Source organism: Podarcis melisellensis, assembly GCF_964234715.1.
Source record: "Podarcis melisellensis genome assembly, chromosome: 2".
Taxonomy (NCBI): Eukaryota; Metazoa; Chordata; class Lepidosauria; order Squamata; family Lacertidae; genus Podarcis; species Podarcis melisellensis.
The window spans coordinates 52,565,136-52,583,015 of NC_138529.1; the positions used below are offsets into that span (position 1 = coordinate 52,565,136).

Sequence of the window (17,880 nt, forward strand, 5' to 3'; positions counted from 1 at the left end):
AAGAACACTCTATCAATCCTAATTTAAATTTGTATATTAATATAGGCAGTTCATAAATGCAAGCAGACACACAAACAGAATCAAGTATGATAGATTATAATTTCAAATGGAGAAAGGCAGTAAGATCTTCAGACAGTGACCATTGAGTTATGGATGTTGTTATTGTTGTTTAGTCATTGAGCCATGTCCCACTCTTCGTGACCCCATGGACTAGAGCACGCCAGGCACTTCTGTCTTCCACTGTCTCCCGCAGTTTGGTCAAACTCATGCTGATAGCTTTGAGAACACTAGTGGGTGTTTATTCTTCTAACCTTGACATATAAGTCTCTCTGCAACCATAAGATCTTGCAGAATCCACTTCTGTTGTTGATCGTTACATCACAGGAATATAATTTCAAAGAACCAATGTTAATCAAGTTCTTTCCCCTCCATAGTGTAACTCTTATTTTCACTCTTCCTTTTAGCCACTAGGAGATCCCCTTCGTCTGCTTTGGTATGTGTAGACAGAATTATCCATCAAGGTAGCAATGCAGATCTTCTGGGGAGTACTTTACAGCTGTCGGTTTCTTTTGATAGCTTGTCCAGTGGATTGCTTTGAAGATTGACCTGAAAGAGCATTAACGAAATCTCACTTGTTTGCAATACTCATGTCTCTTCTGTGCTAGGTCTTTTGTTAATGGCCTCGTTTCTTGTCTGCTGCCTAGGAACAAGTAATTAGCCAGCAAACAAGACACCATGTTCTCGCACACATTTTCACTTGCCCCTAAAGGGTTAGGTTACATACACAATACATATTAAGCACATGCATTCTCCCCCAAAGAACTTCCCGCAGAGCTACAATCCCTGGCACACTTAACAAGCTAAAGTTTTCAGGATTATTTGGAGAAAGTCATGTGCTTTAAATGTTTGTGTGTACTCAGCCCTTTCAACAAAACTGAAACAACAAACAAAACAGCACAACAAGGGACCTGTCTGGCTTAGGTTTTCTCTTCTTCCTGTACTCAGTTCCTCTGTAGAGGGTGGAATGCATAAGGATTGCTGGCTGCCATTGCTTTGCTTGGACGCCCAAGAAGTTGTAGCCCTCCAGACATTGTTGGAGAACAATTCTCATCATTGCTGAGTGACCACAGGCCATGCTGGCTGGTACTGATGGGAGTTGGGGGTGGTCTGTCAACATCTGCAAGTTCTCCAACCCTGATTTATTCTGCCCCTTAAAACTCAGTGGTAGCTATTTACAACTGAAATTCATGTCTACATAGTTTACCCTTTTCTTTGCTTGGCCTCGCCCTGGGTTCTCTTTCTTGGTCACTTTACAGTACAGCAGGATGCTGGGAGCTGGCCTTTCTATGAATATTTTATTTGAAAATATATATAATCTTTATTATCTGCCTTTCATCCAAAGCTGCTCACACTGACTAAAATCACAAGCATAAAAAAGGGAAATCAGCAGAACCCAATGCCAAAGATGTTACTCATTGTAAAATGAGTCCCTCCTTTGAAAACAAGTGTATGTTCATTTCTAAATAATGATTTGCCTTGTTTTATTCGGAGAAATTCCATGGTTGACTCTGAGCAGCCTCTAGGCAAGCAGTGTTTCTGGAAGTTGGTTCTTACACTTGTAAGATTGTCTTGGCACAGATTTTAGATGATGCAGGACAGGAGCGGATAATGAATATTCAGGGAGGAGAAGGTGAGGGAGAAGAAAAAGAAAAAGAAAGGGGGCAGTAAAGAGACGGGTCTGCTTGTTAAATGGAAGCCCTCAACTGAACTGTGTTTTGTTGTTTTAAAGTAGTTTCGTAGTTTTAAAGAGCAAGTGACTAGCTGAAGACCTGCCTTGTTTAATTGTCCACCTAGGAAACCAAATATATACACATGTATCTGCTCCTTTGATGTTACTAATGAATGAGCTCTTTTAACTTACTCTGACGGCTGATAATTGTGCTCTAGCTCCTGGGCAAAAGTTATCAGTAATGTGGGTATGCGGAGTGGCCGCTGGCATCAAATATTCATAGAGTCACAGATGGGAATCTACAAAGAGTTAGCGCCGAAACAGGAGCATATTCCCAGCCATTCTGCAGTGAGCGTGTCAAAACATCAAGAGTAACGGGTGATTTGTTGCTACAGCTACATAAGACTGGCATGGTTTTGCTTTTCTCAAAGATTAGAAGGAAGTGCCCTCACCAGCTGCTGTATTTCCAGTTGAAGTAGGTCAAGATATGCCATTGGCTTCTACAGGCAGAAGTGTCGCCTGCACCATGTTGTTCTTCCGACTGCATTTAGTCCTATGTTCGCCCACAACTTAACATGGATGATGGGACATTGGGAGCCGAAAGTGTGAGAGGCAGCAGCGGCAATTCAGGTGAGGAAGACCTGCCCTGCAAGAGGACTAATATCTGTTTTGGCAGCTGTTTCTGGGCCAGAGTAAGATCTGCTTTGGCCCAGAGGTTTAGAAACAAAAGAAACCACTGGGATGTCTGAGATTTTTTTTGGAAAAATGTGTATACACAGTCTAGCTCCTCCCTAGGTGTCTATTTTGTTGTCTTTTTAAAGGTATTATAAGTGACCCTGAAAACCTTAAATAAAAAGGTTGTGGGTGCCTTCTACTCAGCAGTAGGAGGGAGGAAGGGTTGTCAAAAAGATTGTACCTCTCAAATCAGGGGTGCCATAACACAAATTGATTAATTCATTCATTGACTAAAAGTCATGGAAGCAATTGACTTGCCCTGCAAACCTATGCATGCCGTAAGCCCCATGGTAATGGAACACTCCTGCAGGCCCCATGGCCTCCTCCGGCAACTGGAACAGCTACGCAGCATTCCCGGGAAGGAGTCCTGATGTACTGGGACTCATAGCTGCTCTCTTGTGAGCACCCGGTCTAGCAGAGTAAAAGCAGCGCAGACAGAGGTGAGGAGGTAGCTGGGCATACCTACTTTATTTCTACTAATTACAGATTAAAGAACATAACAAACACATATGAGAGGAGCAGCCCTCATACAGACACTCTGTCTCGTTGCAAGACAGAGGAGAAAGAAAAAAGTACAATAGTACCAGAGACGGAAGTCACACAGACAGGCTTCCTTTCTCACGGAACAGAAAGTAAACAATAGGATCAGATGATCCTTGCAATGGGAGGAGTGAAATACTAACACATGGAACACAGTGTGTCTTACTCTCAAGTAGACATATCTTTGTCATTGATTTAAAACATTTTAACCTTGCAATTTTGTTGCGTCAGACCAAATGCCAATGGTGGCACACAGTCAACAATGCGATTAAAAGCAGCAGCAGAATTAAAAGAAACTATGCTGCTAGGTTTCTTAAATTGGAAAAGTGATACAGTGGTACCGTGGGTTAAGAACTTAATTCATTCTGGAGGTCCGTTTTTAACCTGAAACTGTTCTTAACCTGAGGTACCACTTTAGCTAATGGGGCCTCCCGCTGCCGCCGCACCGCCACCATGCAATTTCTGTTCTCATCCTGAAGCAAAGTTCTTAACCCGAGGTACTATTTCTGGGTTAGCGGAGTCTGTAACCTGAAGCGTCTGTAACCCGAGGTATCACTGTATTTTTCATGTCCACTTTAGGGCTGTGCTTGTTAATTCAGGCTGGCCCAAAAGGGATGTCTTCTTTGAGTGCAAATAGGTGTGGGATTGGAGTGGGAAGCTGATCCAGATTGAGATGGCAGTGGGAGTAAAAGAGCTAAAGTCCCTTCCCTACCAAGGCAGGATCCCAATCTAGATTGCCACTCTCATACCTGTTACTTTTACAAAGCCATTGAATGGTGCTTCGTTGGTTTGGTTTTTATTCACATAAACTAGGTTTAGAGCTCTGGAACAACCTGCTATCCCTTGTAGTTCCTGCTGGGACTGTCAACACTGTTGCCAAGTTCAACTGAATATACAACCATACAACAAAAGCTCAAGATCTTTCCACCCATAAGAGCAGTCAAAATCCTTCTAGCAAGGAGAGCAATGTATACTTCCCCTCACGCCTTTGACAGAATGCCACTGTTAAAAAGGAGGATGGGTGTTTTTTTTTCTTTGCAAGGTATTATGGGAAACCTATGCCAGCATCAAATTCACCACCCACATGAAACCTAGCCATCAGGATTGCCTGAGGATAGGAAGGGCCTATTTGGTTTTCTGGCTACCACGAGGTCATTGGATTGCATTCTGTGATTGAAGCAAGGTGCTTTGGGAATCAGTGCGCACGAAGCCTTCTGTGGGAGCCAGAGGCAGCATCAGCCTCAGGCATACAGTGTTGACTTGGCAGATTTCCCCTTTCAGCCTCGTGTCAGCTTGTCAGCCCCATCACCCAAGAACAGTTAAGCAAACAGTTTATTAGCACGGCATTTTGTCTGACCACTGACCCATTCTTTGAGGAGCAATAAAATGCTTTTGTGGTATAGTAAGGTCTTGATCCTCCGCATGTACGTTGACACATTAATAAGTTCCACTGATTTCAGTGGGACTTACTCTCAAAGTTAGCATGCACAGGACTGCAGCCAAATGCTGCGACCTCAAGCATATTTACTTGGTCATTAGTACCATTGAGTTCAGTGGGGCTTACCGTATTTTTCGCTCTATAACATGCACCTGACCATAACACACACGTAGTTTTTAGAGGAGGAAAACAAGAAAAAAATACTGTATTCTAAACGAAAGAGTGGATGTATGATTTTTGTGGTTCATGCTGTGGCCACAGACATGTGATCTGTCTCACAGACAGTGAGTTTGGAGTAGCCCAATGCAAAAATCCTGAGGATCCATGTGGATCCGTGCTTTGTAACCACGTTTTAAGTGGGGAGGGAAGGAAAAGCACTCAAGGGACAAGGAGCACGCGTGGGGTGGGTGGAGAAGGATGCTGCTAATAATGAAGAAGAAGGGTATAAGGGGAGAAGGCTCCTCTCCTCTCCCACTTTGCTCCTTTAAAGCAAGCAGGCTCTGCTTTTCTTCCTCTTCCCCGCTCACCCCCGGCTTAGCGAGCTGAAAAACTTTGCTGCTATGTAGCAAGCTGAGTGGGGAGGAGAGAGGGACAGAGAGCCTGCTTGCTTTAAAGGAACCAACCAGACAGGAGCCGCTTACACTTGTGTAAGTGGCTCCTCTCCTCTCCCGCTTTGCTCTTTTAAAGAAGCAGGCTCTCTGTCCCTCTCTCCTCCCCACTCAGCGGCTCTTCTCCCGCTTTGCTGTTTCAAATCGAGCCACAGAGGAGGAAAGGAAGGGGAACCATGGATCCTCTGCTCACAACTGCAGCAGATTCCCCCGCCCCCGTAGGCATTCCCTCCATAACACGCACAGACATTTCCCCTTACTTTCTAGGAGGAAAAAAGTGAGTGTTATGATGCAAAAAATACGGTACTTCCTCATATGTGTATGTAAGATAGCAACCGAGCAATCCAATCCTAAGCCTACTGAAAGTAGTTACCTTAACTCTGCATAGGTCCATGTTGTTTGTTAGCTTTGACTGGAGCGCACATGACTATGAGAATTTCAGTGCTGGATATGTCAAATTTTGTTTAGTTAGAAATGTGCAGGTTCTGATCCACATTTTATTTTTACAGCATAAGATACTGAAATTATTCAGTCACTTCCTTTTCTTTGACATGTCCTCGTGTGCTAATGCATGGCAATTGCCACACTTATTAGTGCCTTGACGCACAGAGATAAGGTGTCCTTAAATACCTCTCCTTTCATTGTGACTCTTGGGAACCAAATAAAAATGTTATGAGCACAGGTAACTCAAAAGAAAGGTCCAAAGAGTAGTAAACCAATTGGAAAATATTAAGAGATAAAGGCTGCCTGTATTAACAAGCTTATTTCATGCCTAGACACCTAATTCCTGCATGGGGGGCTGCCATCAAGTTTTCTTTGTCAGAGTCGAGCAGAAGTCAATATAGTGCATAGATAGGCACTGTGACGTTTTCCAGATGATGTTGAATTTCAAATGCCAACAAGGCCAGGGATGATGAGAGTCCAACAACATCTGGAGTGCCACAGCTTGTCTACCTCCTACAAAAATTATTGGACAGAATAATCATCAAATTAAGTTTGTACACCAAAGAGGATTTGGTGTTGTGAATACGATTGTTTACGGATGGTGTGCTTCTACCTTCCTTCCAGAGTGCCCCCGTAAGATTGAGAGGAGGGACATTGACATCCTCCCCCCAAAAAACCCAGACAAAGAAAACTGGTGAGTGTTGTAGAGATTCAGAGAAGGGCCTTAGCTCAGTTGCAGGTTCACGTCTCCAGGAACAGCTGGGTGAAAACCTAGTCTGAAATCCTAGAGGACACTGCCACTCAGTATATCAATGTTTTTCAACCTTGGGTCCCCAGATGTTGGACTACAACTCCCACAATCCCCAGCTACCTTAGCCAATGGCCAGGGATGATGAGAGCTGTAGTCCAACGACATCTGGGAAGGCTGAAGAGCACACAGTTGTGGAAGGCACAGAAACCCCGTATATTGTTCCTGGGAGACTGGACCTCCCCTTGGAATTTTCAGCTATGTGTATTTTGAAAGGTTTTGTCTGTACCCGCAAAGTCTGGAAGGAATTTCATGCCTGATTCCACAGACTGCAGTCCATGGCTTGCAGGCTGCAAACACCTGCATCTCTGTACCAACTCTGGGCTCTCGTGTAGTTTTCTTCCATGTGCCACTGCCTAGCCCCACTTTTCCCAACAGGAAGGAGCTGCCTTCTTTCAACCATCAAGAGTTTCTAAGGGAACGTTTGATGGGACCGTGATAAAACAGCGCTCCTGTTCCTTTTGCTTTGATATTATGCTTTGCTTCCTTTCATTTTTATTCATGTATTTTGCTTAAAACCACTGGCACTACAAGAGTGTTGACAGCTTGGAGAGTGATTGTCAGTCGTCTGTGCAGATCGAACAATCCACTCTTTGCCATTCAAAGAGGCCCCTCAGGTCCCAGAAGCCGGTTTGTCATCAGCTGCCGCATATACAGCAGGTGACATACTGCTGCTGCTGGTGGTGGAGATGTCTCCAGAGAGGATGAGATTCAGAGGCTGCCTCCAAGGATCAGAGGGAAGGAAACTGGGTGTGGTTCTGCCCTTGTGCAGAGACAGAAGTGTCTGTCCTCTCAGCTGCAAGGGGTGGGGCGAAAGGAGATGGAAAAAGTCTACACAGACTACCTGGCTTCTGCTGACTTCAGTGAGAACTGTCTGCACCAGCTCCACATTGCCATGACCCAAGATTAAAACATTTTTAGGATGGTATAGCTAAGTCCCAAACAGTGAGGCTGTCTTTGTCTAAAACCTTTAATCCCCATATCTCACAGGTTCTCACAAAAGTACCTTAATAATGTATTAATTAGAGTGTGCAACATCTGCAAGGCCTATTTTCTCCCCTAGGGGGTATACTGGCCCTAGTCAAGTGCAAGAGACCCCACCCATTCTTATCCAGTTGTTCTCTGCTTAATGTTTTTCCATAGCTATGAAGAAACAGAATGTGGTGGAAATTATTGGCCTGATATGCCAGTATTTGACTGTTTTCCCAAGCAACACTTAGAGTTGCAGCAGAGATGTCACAGGGATGAAAGCTCTTTGTTGCTTCATTAAGAGAAACAAACTACATGTTACAGCAGAGGTCATCTCCAACCTTTTTGGACCAAGGGACACATTTAGAAATCTATGGAACTCATGGGCACCACAAAACACCCATCTCATAGTAGAGAATCTAGTGACGCTCAGAACCCACTCCCCACCAGCAAGCAAAACACTGACACTCTAAAATAATTTTAAAAACTGTCAACACTCTGAACTAACCTCCCAAAACCAAAACAAACAAAAACCAGAAAAAGCCTAAAATTGGGAGGAGTGGGGAGCTTTGGCACCATGTTGGGTTCCCATGTGTTGCATGCACATATAAATGACCCCCTCCCCTTAAGAAAGGTGGTCACTTTCTCAAAGCACTTTCTGAAGATCTCCAGACAATATCTCAGTGTCCATTGAAAGAATGTCAACTATTGGCCACCTGGGCCATAAGCAAGCAATCACCCTAACAAAGGAACGGCTCCCTGCAGCCATAATAATATTTTAGTTTCCTGAGTAGGCAATACCACATACAAACAAGTGATACATGCACAAATATACAGTTGCCTACATGCATCTCTTTTACCTACACTTTTAATTCATGGGTTTTTCACAGAAGATGTTCTGTGTTACTTTTCCCCCCATGTTTGCTAGCAATGCATTCTCTCCGACACTAGACGAGTGCATTTTAAAGAATATGTACAGACTTCACCTCACATTTGAACATGTGCAGGTGTGGTATTCAACTATGTTTTACCTAGAGCACACCTATTAACCAGCCTAAGTGACTCACTTCAGTTAATTTCAGTGGGTCTACTCTGAGTAAAGCATGGTAGGGTACCGCCATTATGTATTTCTTATTTCAAACTGGGCCTGAGAATTTTGCAAGTCTGTCTGCATCAAATGTGACGATGAACCTTGAATTATTTTGGGGCTGCCGAAGCATTCGACGATTGATTACATGCTAAGGAGCAAAGTTCTAAAAGAATGGTGGCTTGTAATATTGTCTTTGCCTCTGGCCTCAACTTCTGCAAAGACTCGCTTTCCAAATGGTGACTCTGCCCCAGTGATTTACTCATCTGCAACATGCAAATGGTGACAGTTTGCCCAAAAGGATTTTTGTGAGAGTGAAATACAGCGACACAATTGGAAAGCACTTTGTACGATGAAAATATCCTGTGGGTGAGAAGCATTAATAGTATCAAACAGCTGTGATTCCCTTACAGGTCTCTTGAAGGTATTACGGGGCCAAGCCCCTTGTTCTTTTTCAGGGCCTTTGGAGTTCTTGTCACTATCAAAGCTGCTTGCTTTAGCTTCCTGTGAAAATGAAGCATGTTTAATTCTTTAAAGTCCCTGTCATATTGACCTTCAAGGCAATAAGAACCAGTGCACAAAGCTCTCAGAGCCTCTGAGGAAGCTTACAATTATAACCTATTATCTGGAGTTTTCTGATCCAGATCAGTGAAGTTTCAAGCGCAGCTAAATAGGTTCAGAGACATTGACATCTTGTCATTTTTTCTCCCAGATTTCAGGCTGAAGTTTGATGCTGAATTAAAAATTTTGCCCTGGGCTGTCTGGAGGGTCTCCAGACTACAGCAGTGGCAGCATCTGCCATGGGAGACCCACAAGTCCTATTTCGGACTGTGGGCAACCTTCAGCTGGCAGATGAACACAGAAAAAACAGCAGGTGTGTGTGTGTGTGTGTGTGTGTGTGTAAGAGAGAGAGAAGCAACTATTTTGGGATGGGTAGGGCAGGCAACCTGCTTTTCTGACTATATGACATCTGCAAATTCTTGAATAAAATAATGTTTCAGATATTTTGGGTGGATGTTAGGGTGCTGTGACTGGTATAATGCAGTGGCCTAAAATAGTATAATGGGTGTAAGGTAGATCAAAACATACCACAAATTGTGTGTGTGAGAGAAGAGAGGGTGTGAAGGGGGGAGAGAGGGGGTGTGAGGAAGATGTCCAATAGTGATATACAGTTGGCCAACTGTATTTCTCCCAAACTCAAGAGATTATCCTGAATCTGCATAATCAGATTAACAGATAATCTGCAGTTTCCTTTCCCCTTCCCAATGCTTGGCCACAAGAATTTTCAAGCAAAACTTGAATTTTATCATTAAAATTGATAAAATTTAGGGGGGGGGGATTTTCTGTGGACTAGATCGTGTTTCCCTCTGTTGGCACCACCTCTTGATGTTTATAAGGTATCTCTTGCCTTGCAAACCAAAACACCCTTTGTGCGGTTCTGTTAACAATGCCAATGTGATTAATGCATAGTCCCGGTGGAATTCATGACAGAATGCTCAGCAGACACTTACCATGAATAGGAAATGAAAGGAACACAAGGAGCGGTTTTAGCCTGTATATTTGGGATGAATTCAGTCCTAGTTGTTAAGACACCCCCCCCCCCCGCTATGTGTTGTATTTACCCAGAGCAATGATTAGGTAAATCATTGGCAAGTTTTTCTGAATTGATTTTCTTGTATATTAGCCATGTGCCTGTGCAAGTGTGAGCATATATATGTAATGCTTGTTATTAAATAGTTTATGACACAGCAGCTACCGGCAGCCCAATCCTAACTGTAGCAATTGCAGTACAAGAAGAAACTTTAGTCCAACGGCTACTTTGGCATCCTATACAAAGCAATACAAACTGCATATTCCAAGAATTCAAATTGCAGTATTTTGTTTCTAGCTAGCTCTTTCTAACCTAGCTCTTCTCTCAACCAGCACATCAACTGATATTTGGAGTGCTGTGTGGAATATGGCTGGGTGTTTCTGGTAATGGTGCCTGGTAATGGTTTCTGGTAATGATGTCTATGATGTTTCTGGTAATGGTAAGCAAAGCAATTCTTGTTTTGTCTCCTCATGCTGAATCTATTCTATGAATGTTTTCAAAGTTTAATTGTTAAAGGAAGGAGACTTAGTTTAAAGGAGAGTTGGTATGAACTGTCCATTTGGATGCTTGGTGGTCACATTGACTCAGTGCCTGACCACTATTTTGCTGCAAACTTGCAGAGTAGGCAGAGCACTAAGCCCATCTGGGATTAGCTCCATGTTGGGTCCCCAAAGTTTTATGAGAATGCATCATAATCGGAGCACAGAATAAAAATTATGTGCTACATTGCTACCTGTAGTTACGAACTTACGGTAATTCGTTCCGAAGGTCCGTTCTTAACCTGAAACTCTTCTTAACCTGAGGCGCACTTTCGCTAATAGGGCCTCTTGCTGCCGCTGTGCCGCCGGCACATGATTTCCGTTCTCATCCTGGGACAAAGTTCTCAACCTCTTCCAGGTTTTCGGAGTTTGTAACCTGAGGCGTTTGTAACTCGAGGTAGCACTGTATAGCCATGCGGCCATTCCATCTGCACATCAGACTTCCACTTGTACAGTGGAACTTCTTCTCTCCTCTGCCACCCCAACCTTCAGAATATGCCCCATATAGGGTTGTGGGACCCTCTGGAGTAGATTTGAGTCGCATGTGGAATGAGGAGAGGATTTTTGCAAGCTAACTTGAGCCTGCCTGTGGAAAGGTGAGATAAAGAGAAAATTCAAAGGCTTTTCAGCCTATACTCTTAACCACCCACCACTCACTGTGACAAGGCCACCAGTTTCCTGCACCATGAATGTACTAATTCCCCAGACTTCCTTTAAAAAACCCCAACAAAAACCCTCCTTAAAATGGAGCAGCACTTTCGAGCAGCACCAATCACATTCCACTTCCGAGACCATGAATTACAACCACATGGAGGGGAGGTGCAGTTTAGCTTTCGTTGCTAGATTCCACCAGAGTTTTGGAAAACTTCCACCCCCTTGAAAAATGGTCACCGAGCTGACATTAATAGAAAAAGACCATTAAAAAGCTTTATGATATTCTGTTCTCCTAGTTCTGGTCCCTCTTTCCCTTTGTTGCTGCTGGCATTATCTGAATTATTGATGCGTCTAGGTGCTCCTGCTCTCCCATTTCCTCCGCCGTGCTGCTCTTTATGCCTGCTTCACATCCTTCCTTTGAGCAAAGGATCACACCACGTAGAACCCAGATCAGTTTAATTAGTGCCTGTCAGAGCTGCCATGTCAGGATTGCTTCAGCTGGCTGACGTGGGTGGCACTTGCAGCCTGCCACACTTTTTTTTTTTTTTTTTGCAACTAAAGTTCCTTGGGTTGGTTTGCAAAGCCACATGATGAGGGACAGAGATGTGCTGCCTCTTGGACCTCCATGCCTTGGACCTCCATGGTCGCCATCGCTGGGCAAACACAATGACAGTAACTTTCCAGCGGGCGGCAGCAATCCTATGCACAGTTGTACGGAAGTAAGACCTAACTCATAAACAGGTATGGAGTCACGCTGTAAATGAGTTTTGGCACATGGGCCAAGTCCTAGACTGGAAAGAGCCAAACCAAATTAGGGAAGGGCTGTAGCTCAGTGGTAAAGCATCTGTCTTGCATGCAGAAGGTCCCAGGGTCAATCCCTGGCATCTCCTGGGTAAGACTGCTAGAGACATAGCTGTCAACCTTCCCTTTTTTTGTGGGAAATTCCCTTATTCCAGCACCGTTTCCTGCTGCTTCCCGCTGCTATCCTGGATTGTTAGATATCCTGTAGACTGTCCCCGGGACAGTGAGGCTGCTGAACCCTTATTTTCAAGGCTGCTGATATCTTATTTTCAAATCTGAAAGTTGACAGCTATGGCTAGAGAGCCCTGTCTGGAATCCTGGAGAGTCACCACTAGTCAAGTGTATGCAAAACTAAATCAGATGGACCAATAATCCAATTCATCACAGAATTGTAGAGAGGGACCCAAAGGATCATGTAGTCCAACCCCAAGCATTATCTCCTCCCTGTGGAGATTTAGGCACTTGACACCTGGAATTTATGCCCACTGGCTCAACCCCTAGTGATGCTTCTGCCAACCTGTCCTCCCTGTGCCAATGAACACAGCCTAAGAACATAAGATCTCTGCTGAGTCAGCCCAATGGCCCATCTAGTCCAGCACCCTGTTCCCTCAGTGCCCAACCAGATGACCATTATGGGAAACCAGCAAGCAGGACCCGAGCACAAGAGCCCTTTCCCCTCCTGTGGACTCCAGCAGCTGGGATTCAGAAGCACTGCTGCCTCTGATTGTGGAGGCAGAGCATGACCATTGTGGCTAGTACCCATTGGTACCCATTGGCCTTCTCCTCCATAATTTTGTCTAATCCTCTTTTTGAAGCCATTCAGGCTGGTGGCCATCACTGCTTCCAGTTGGAGGGAGTTCCATAGGAACATAGAAAGCTGGCTATGTGACTCCCAAGCCAAGGAGATAAATAACTATACAACCTTCAGAAGGCATCTGAAGGCAGCCCTATACAGGGAAGTTTTTTTTAATGTTTAATGCTTTATTGTGATTTATTTATGTTGGAAGTCATCCCCATATGGGCAGCATATATAATAATAATAATAATAATAATAATAATAATAATAATAATAATAATAGAATAGGATTCCACATTTTCATCTGAGAAATGTTGCAGGGTATGCCTTATGCCATGTGCATCATTGCCTATTTACTTATGGGGATAGGAGGGCTCTATTTTTAAAATATCAACATGAGCACTCAGGAGTGATTCCACACCTTGCTGCTTTAAGCTGCTTCCCTCAGTCTAGTTCTGATTCCAGAAGTGTGCTGGATTGGGGTGAATGTAGCTTAAAGCATCCAAGCACAGTGAATCAAGGTGGGAGAGAGGGCAAGTTTCACTTCCCTTCCCAGATTCTCAGGCTGATATAAAAAGGTCTCCCCTCATTTTGTAGTTGAAAGGGAAAGAGTGTGCTGAATAAACACAGGCATCTCTAGATTGGCCATTAGGGATACCAGAATTCGGGTGTTTATTCTGTACAGTAAAATAGTTTTGAAATGAGGGGTAAAGTTAGTCATGCGCTGTGGGGCTGCAATGTTTTAAAATATTTATCACATTTATAGCTTGCTCTTGCTCCAAGGAGCAGAGGGCAGAGGTGTTTAATCCCCACAACAGCCCTATAACGCAGTTAAAATAGTCCCAGTTAGCCTCTCCATACGTGCACCCCATGCTCACTTTAGTTCAGGGAGCTGAGCTTGTAGGATGGCTTCCCTCCTCTACTATAGTTGCCAAATAACCTGGTGCTGCTGCTCTGCTTGCTCCAAGCCTGGCTGCAATACAAATGAATAAAACTCATTGTTCACTAGATGCCTTTCAGCCAAGCGATTCATCTTTGTTTTGTTCCTCGGGGGCATTTCAGCTGAGGTGCATCTTGGGAAAGCATTCTTCAAAATCGCAAGTGGCAGTCAGTTTATGTGTCAATCTGACAGGGTGTTAAGAAGCAAAGTGGGAGAGGAAAGGAGTTGGAGCCCATGGATGTTACCAGGGTTCAAAATGGTGCTAGTTCAGCTCCATAGATTTCAAGCAGATACACACATACATGGATGAAATTGACTGGGATATGTTGACATTTTAAAGGAATAATCCCCACACCATTGCAATAGCAGTAAGTCAGCCAGGGGTGGGGGCCAAACAAAGTTATTAATTTCTCTGTCCATGCCACCTCACCTCAAGCATCTTCTGCCTACTGTGGATTTTGCATATCTGTTGTTTTAAAATTCAACATAGCTTTTTGCTCTTAGAAATGTACATTCTGTGAGGTGTTCAGAGTGGGATGGGGGAAATTAAAAGTCTTTCCTAAGAAGCTATAAAATGTGCAGTATTTTCCAGAGAGAGAAGAAATGTTCTGTCTCCTGGGTTAATATTAAATTAAGCATATATATTTTTAAAAAATGTTTAATGTTTTCCTCAGGGAGCAGCAGGCGCCACTCTTTCTCCTTTCCCTACCAACTTATGTCAGGCATTTTCTCTCCTTGCAGCAGTGTTAGCATTGCTGAAATGGACCCAGGCAATTACCCAGGCATACAGGGGATTTCATTGTCATAAAATCATGTTCTGTAGACAGACACCAGTGTAGGAAATTTCAGTCTCACTACCTGATGTTAGTGTTAGTGTCACTATCTAGACAGCATCTTAAAATGTAGAGACATCACCTTGCCAACAAAGGTTCGTATAGTAAAAGCTATGGTTTTCCCAGTAGTGATGTATGGAAGTGAGAGCTGGACCATAAAGAAGGCTGATCGCCGAAGAATTGATGCTTTTGAATTATGGTGCTGGAGGAGACTCCTGAGAGTCCCATGGACTGCAAGAAGATCAAACCTATCCATTCTTAAGGAAATCAGCCCTGAGTGCTCACTGGAAGGACAGATCCTGAAGCTGAGGTTCCAGTACTTTGGCCACCTCATGAAAAGAGAAGACTCCCTGGGAAAGACCCTGATGTTGGGAAAGATGGAGGGCACAAGGAGAAGGGGACGAAAGAGGACGAGATGGTTGGATAGTGTCTTCGAAGCTACCAGCATGAGTTTGACCAAACTGCGGGAGGCAGTGGAAGACAGAAGTGCCTGGCGTGCTCTGGTCCATGGGATCACGAAGAGTCGGACACGACTAAACGGCTAAACAACAACAACCTGATGTTAAGTGTGTTTATCAGTTGTAGAGGGAAGTTGTGCTGAGTGTGAGCTGTAGTGTGAGTGTGAGTGACAGTGGGGCAGGATTGAGCAGAAGCCAAGAAGAATAAGTAATTTCTTGAGTTGGAAACTCCTTTTGAAATGATCATGCAAGTTCATCAAAGATAGATCTATGACTATAGCACATTAAAAGTGATTTTTATCATGTTTGTTTTAAAAATCTGTTGATCTTTTCTACAGCTTGACATATTTTTATTTGGTTGCTGTTTTAATTGTTATTTTTAATGACTATTTTATGTAAAATGCTTTACATTTATCTATTTATTTTGTGATCAAGTAGTCAGGCTATAAACCTTGCTGAACAAAAAGTATTCACAAAATGGCTTAAAGTCCTATTCCTTCACCATGCCACACACTACAAGGACATGGCATGAAACACGGCATTTCCCCAGGTGTCTCTTACCCTGAGACTCTTGTCTGCATTGCTAACTTTTCACAGGTTTGTAGCTGCTGCAGAACAAGTCCCCCTGCCTGTTTTCGTTTCCCTATTTTGTCTCAACTTCATTATGCATCCAAACAAAGAGATAAAAAGAAAAGGCAGAAAGAAAGCTCCATAGGATGGCTCTTCAACTTGTGCTGGTCTCTGGCTGCCGGCTGCCAGGCTCTCTCAGTGTAATGGAGGAGAAACAAGCTGTCCGGACCACCAGGGACTCTGTTTGCTGTCGCCTCATCATTAGCCATCACTCTCATTTCTGAAGCTTGCCAAACAAGGACAAATGCCTGACACTGGGGGAATTCAAGCGAGGACATCACTCTGTCCTTTGCATTTGCATGAACCTTCCTTCCCCTTGTTTTTCGATTCACGCATTCTGCTTTTTCAGGGACAGGATGGAGCTCAGAGAGGGGTGTGCCCTGCAAATGATTGTTTTGTAGTTTCCTTGGGTGATTGGCTCCTCTTGGGTGTCATCTTCTTCAAAACTTGGGGGGGGGGACGACAATTCACTGAATAAAAGTTATTGAAAGGATAGGATGCTGTGGGACACAGATCTATCAGATGAAGAATGGGGTACGCACACCAGCTGGGGAAGAATAAGACTTAGGATAAAACACATGGAAGAGATAACCAAGAAAAGGATCCGTCCACCAGTTTCGTGCATTTCAAATGAGAAAACAATGATTGATGTAAAAGATACACGTGTTTTGTGCTCTGTTATGTGACTTGGAACAAAAAGTTGCATGAGGAGACGTTGAAATTAATGAACAGAAAAACATGTGCAGGATTCCTGAGCTCATGGGAAAATAAGGACACTTGTGTCTGTAAGATTCCCAAAGGTGCTGTGTTTTCTTTGATGAGAATCAGTATGATTTTTCAGTGGCAACAGCTTTCATGGTACAGTTGAGGAAAGCACTGAGAGATCTGCATGTGGGAATCCCTAGGCCTTGGGTAGGGAACCTGTGGCCCATGGGCCTAATTAAGCCTGCCAGGCTTTCCTGTTCCATTTTGGCCAAGTCACACCTATGACAACAGGTGTAGGGCAGGTAAAAACCTGACTCAGCCAAAGGGAGGTTTGCCAGCACAGCTGAAGTGGCATGATCTGCCCTCCTAATTAGCTATTGCAAACATGGGAAGGCAGAGGCAGTGGCAGATCTTGGGGACTCAGATTCCAGCGGTCTCCTGTGCCCCTCTGCTTCTTGTGCACCATTCTAAATCATCGTTGCAGCATCCCCAATGGTGCCCCCAAGGCTCCACACCCAATGCAACCAAACCAGTCATGTTCCCCTAAATCCACCAGAGCAATACATTTGACATCCACTATGTTATAAGCCTGGAGTGATTATAAGTCCCTGTTCTGACACCCTCCAGCCTCTCCTTGAATTATGCTTTGCAACACGTGAGCCATGAAACTGAATAAGGAATGGTTGTGGCTCAGTGGTAGAACATCTGCTTTACAGATCCCCAGCATCTCCAGTTAGGACTGGGAAAGTCCCCTAGGTGGAATCCTGGAGAGCCACGACCAGTCATGTTATACTGAGCTAGATGAGCTGATGGTCTGATGGCATATGGCAGCTTTTCGTGTTCCTAATGCAGTGCAGCTGCCAAACACAGGGTCATCCCTTTGTTTTGGCAGCAGTAGCAAAAAATAAGGTGCTTACTGAGTCCCTGATAGTCCCTGATAGGACACTGTACATGGCCGGTGGGGAGCATTCAGCTTGGTGGGATACAAGTTGTGCAGGCTAGCCTTCTAGTAAAACTGCTTATTGATTAAGGGGTGTTGTTTTTTCTACCTGTTGAGTCATGTGTTAAGAAAAAACACACACATTCATTTCCTTGCATCTTCAGAAAACCCTATAAAGGATATTGCTGTCAGTTATTTCGGCATTTCTCACATGCTTCCAAGCTATTCTTTGACACCATAAGGAAATTTCCTATAAAAGAAAAGAAGGGTGTGGACATACTCCAGATGGTAGACTGCTTTTGGTAAAGTTGACACTAAGAACAGATTCCAGGCTTATGCAGTACATCTACAGTTCTACAAAACACAGCTTTCTTCCAACCTTCCTTTCCCCTAGGACAAAACTAGCCAGCTGTGCTGCAGGTTGAAGCACAGATCAGAGGGGTTTTTAAGTTTTGATTTTCAGAAGAGAATGAAATGGGGAACAATTTAATTTGTTATATCATAAAGACAGTGAACTAAGCTATGCTGGTGTTTAGAAAAAGCAAACAAATGCAACAACTCTTTTGGAACAGCCAAGCTATCAAACTTTAAAAGTGTTGCTTGTATTGGCTCAAAAATGCTTTTGTTCCTGAAGT

At 43.8% G+C, this 17,880-nt stretch overlaps 1 long non-coding RNA gene across 1 annotated transcript in view; it reads right to left on the reverse strand.

Moving 5' to 3' along the window:
- Nucleotides 1-302: 302 nt before the first annotated feature.
- Nucleotides 303-17,880, reverse strand: part of LOC309364094 — a 56,387-nt gene continuing 38,809 nt past the window's right edge. The window contains exon 3 of the long non-coding RNA XR_014165724.1: nucleotides 303-606. This is a non-coding gene — a long non-coding RNA (uncharacterized lncRNA). The remainder of the gene's footprint in view (nucleotides 607-17,880) is intronic.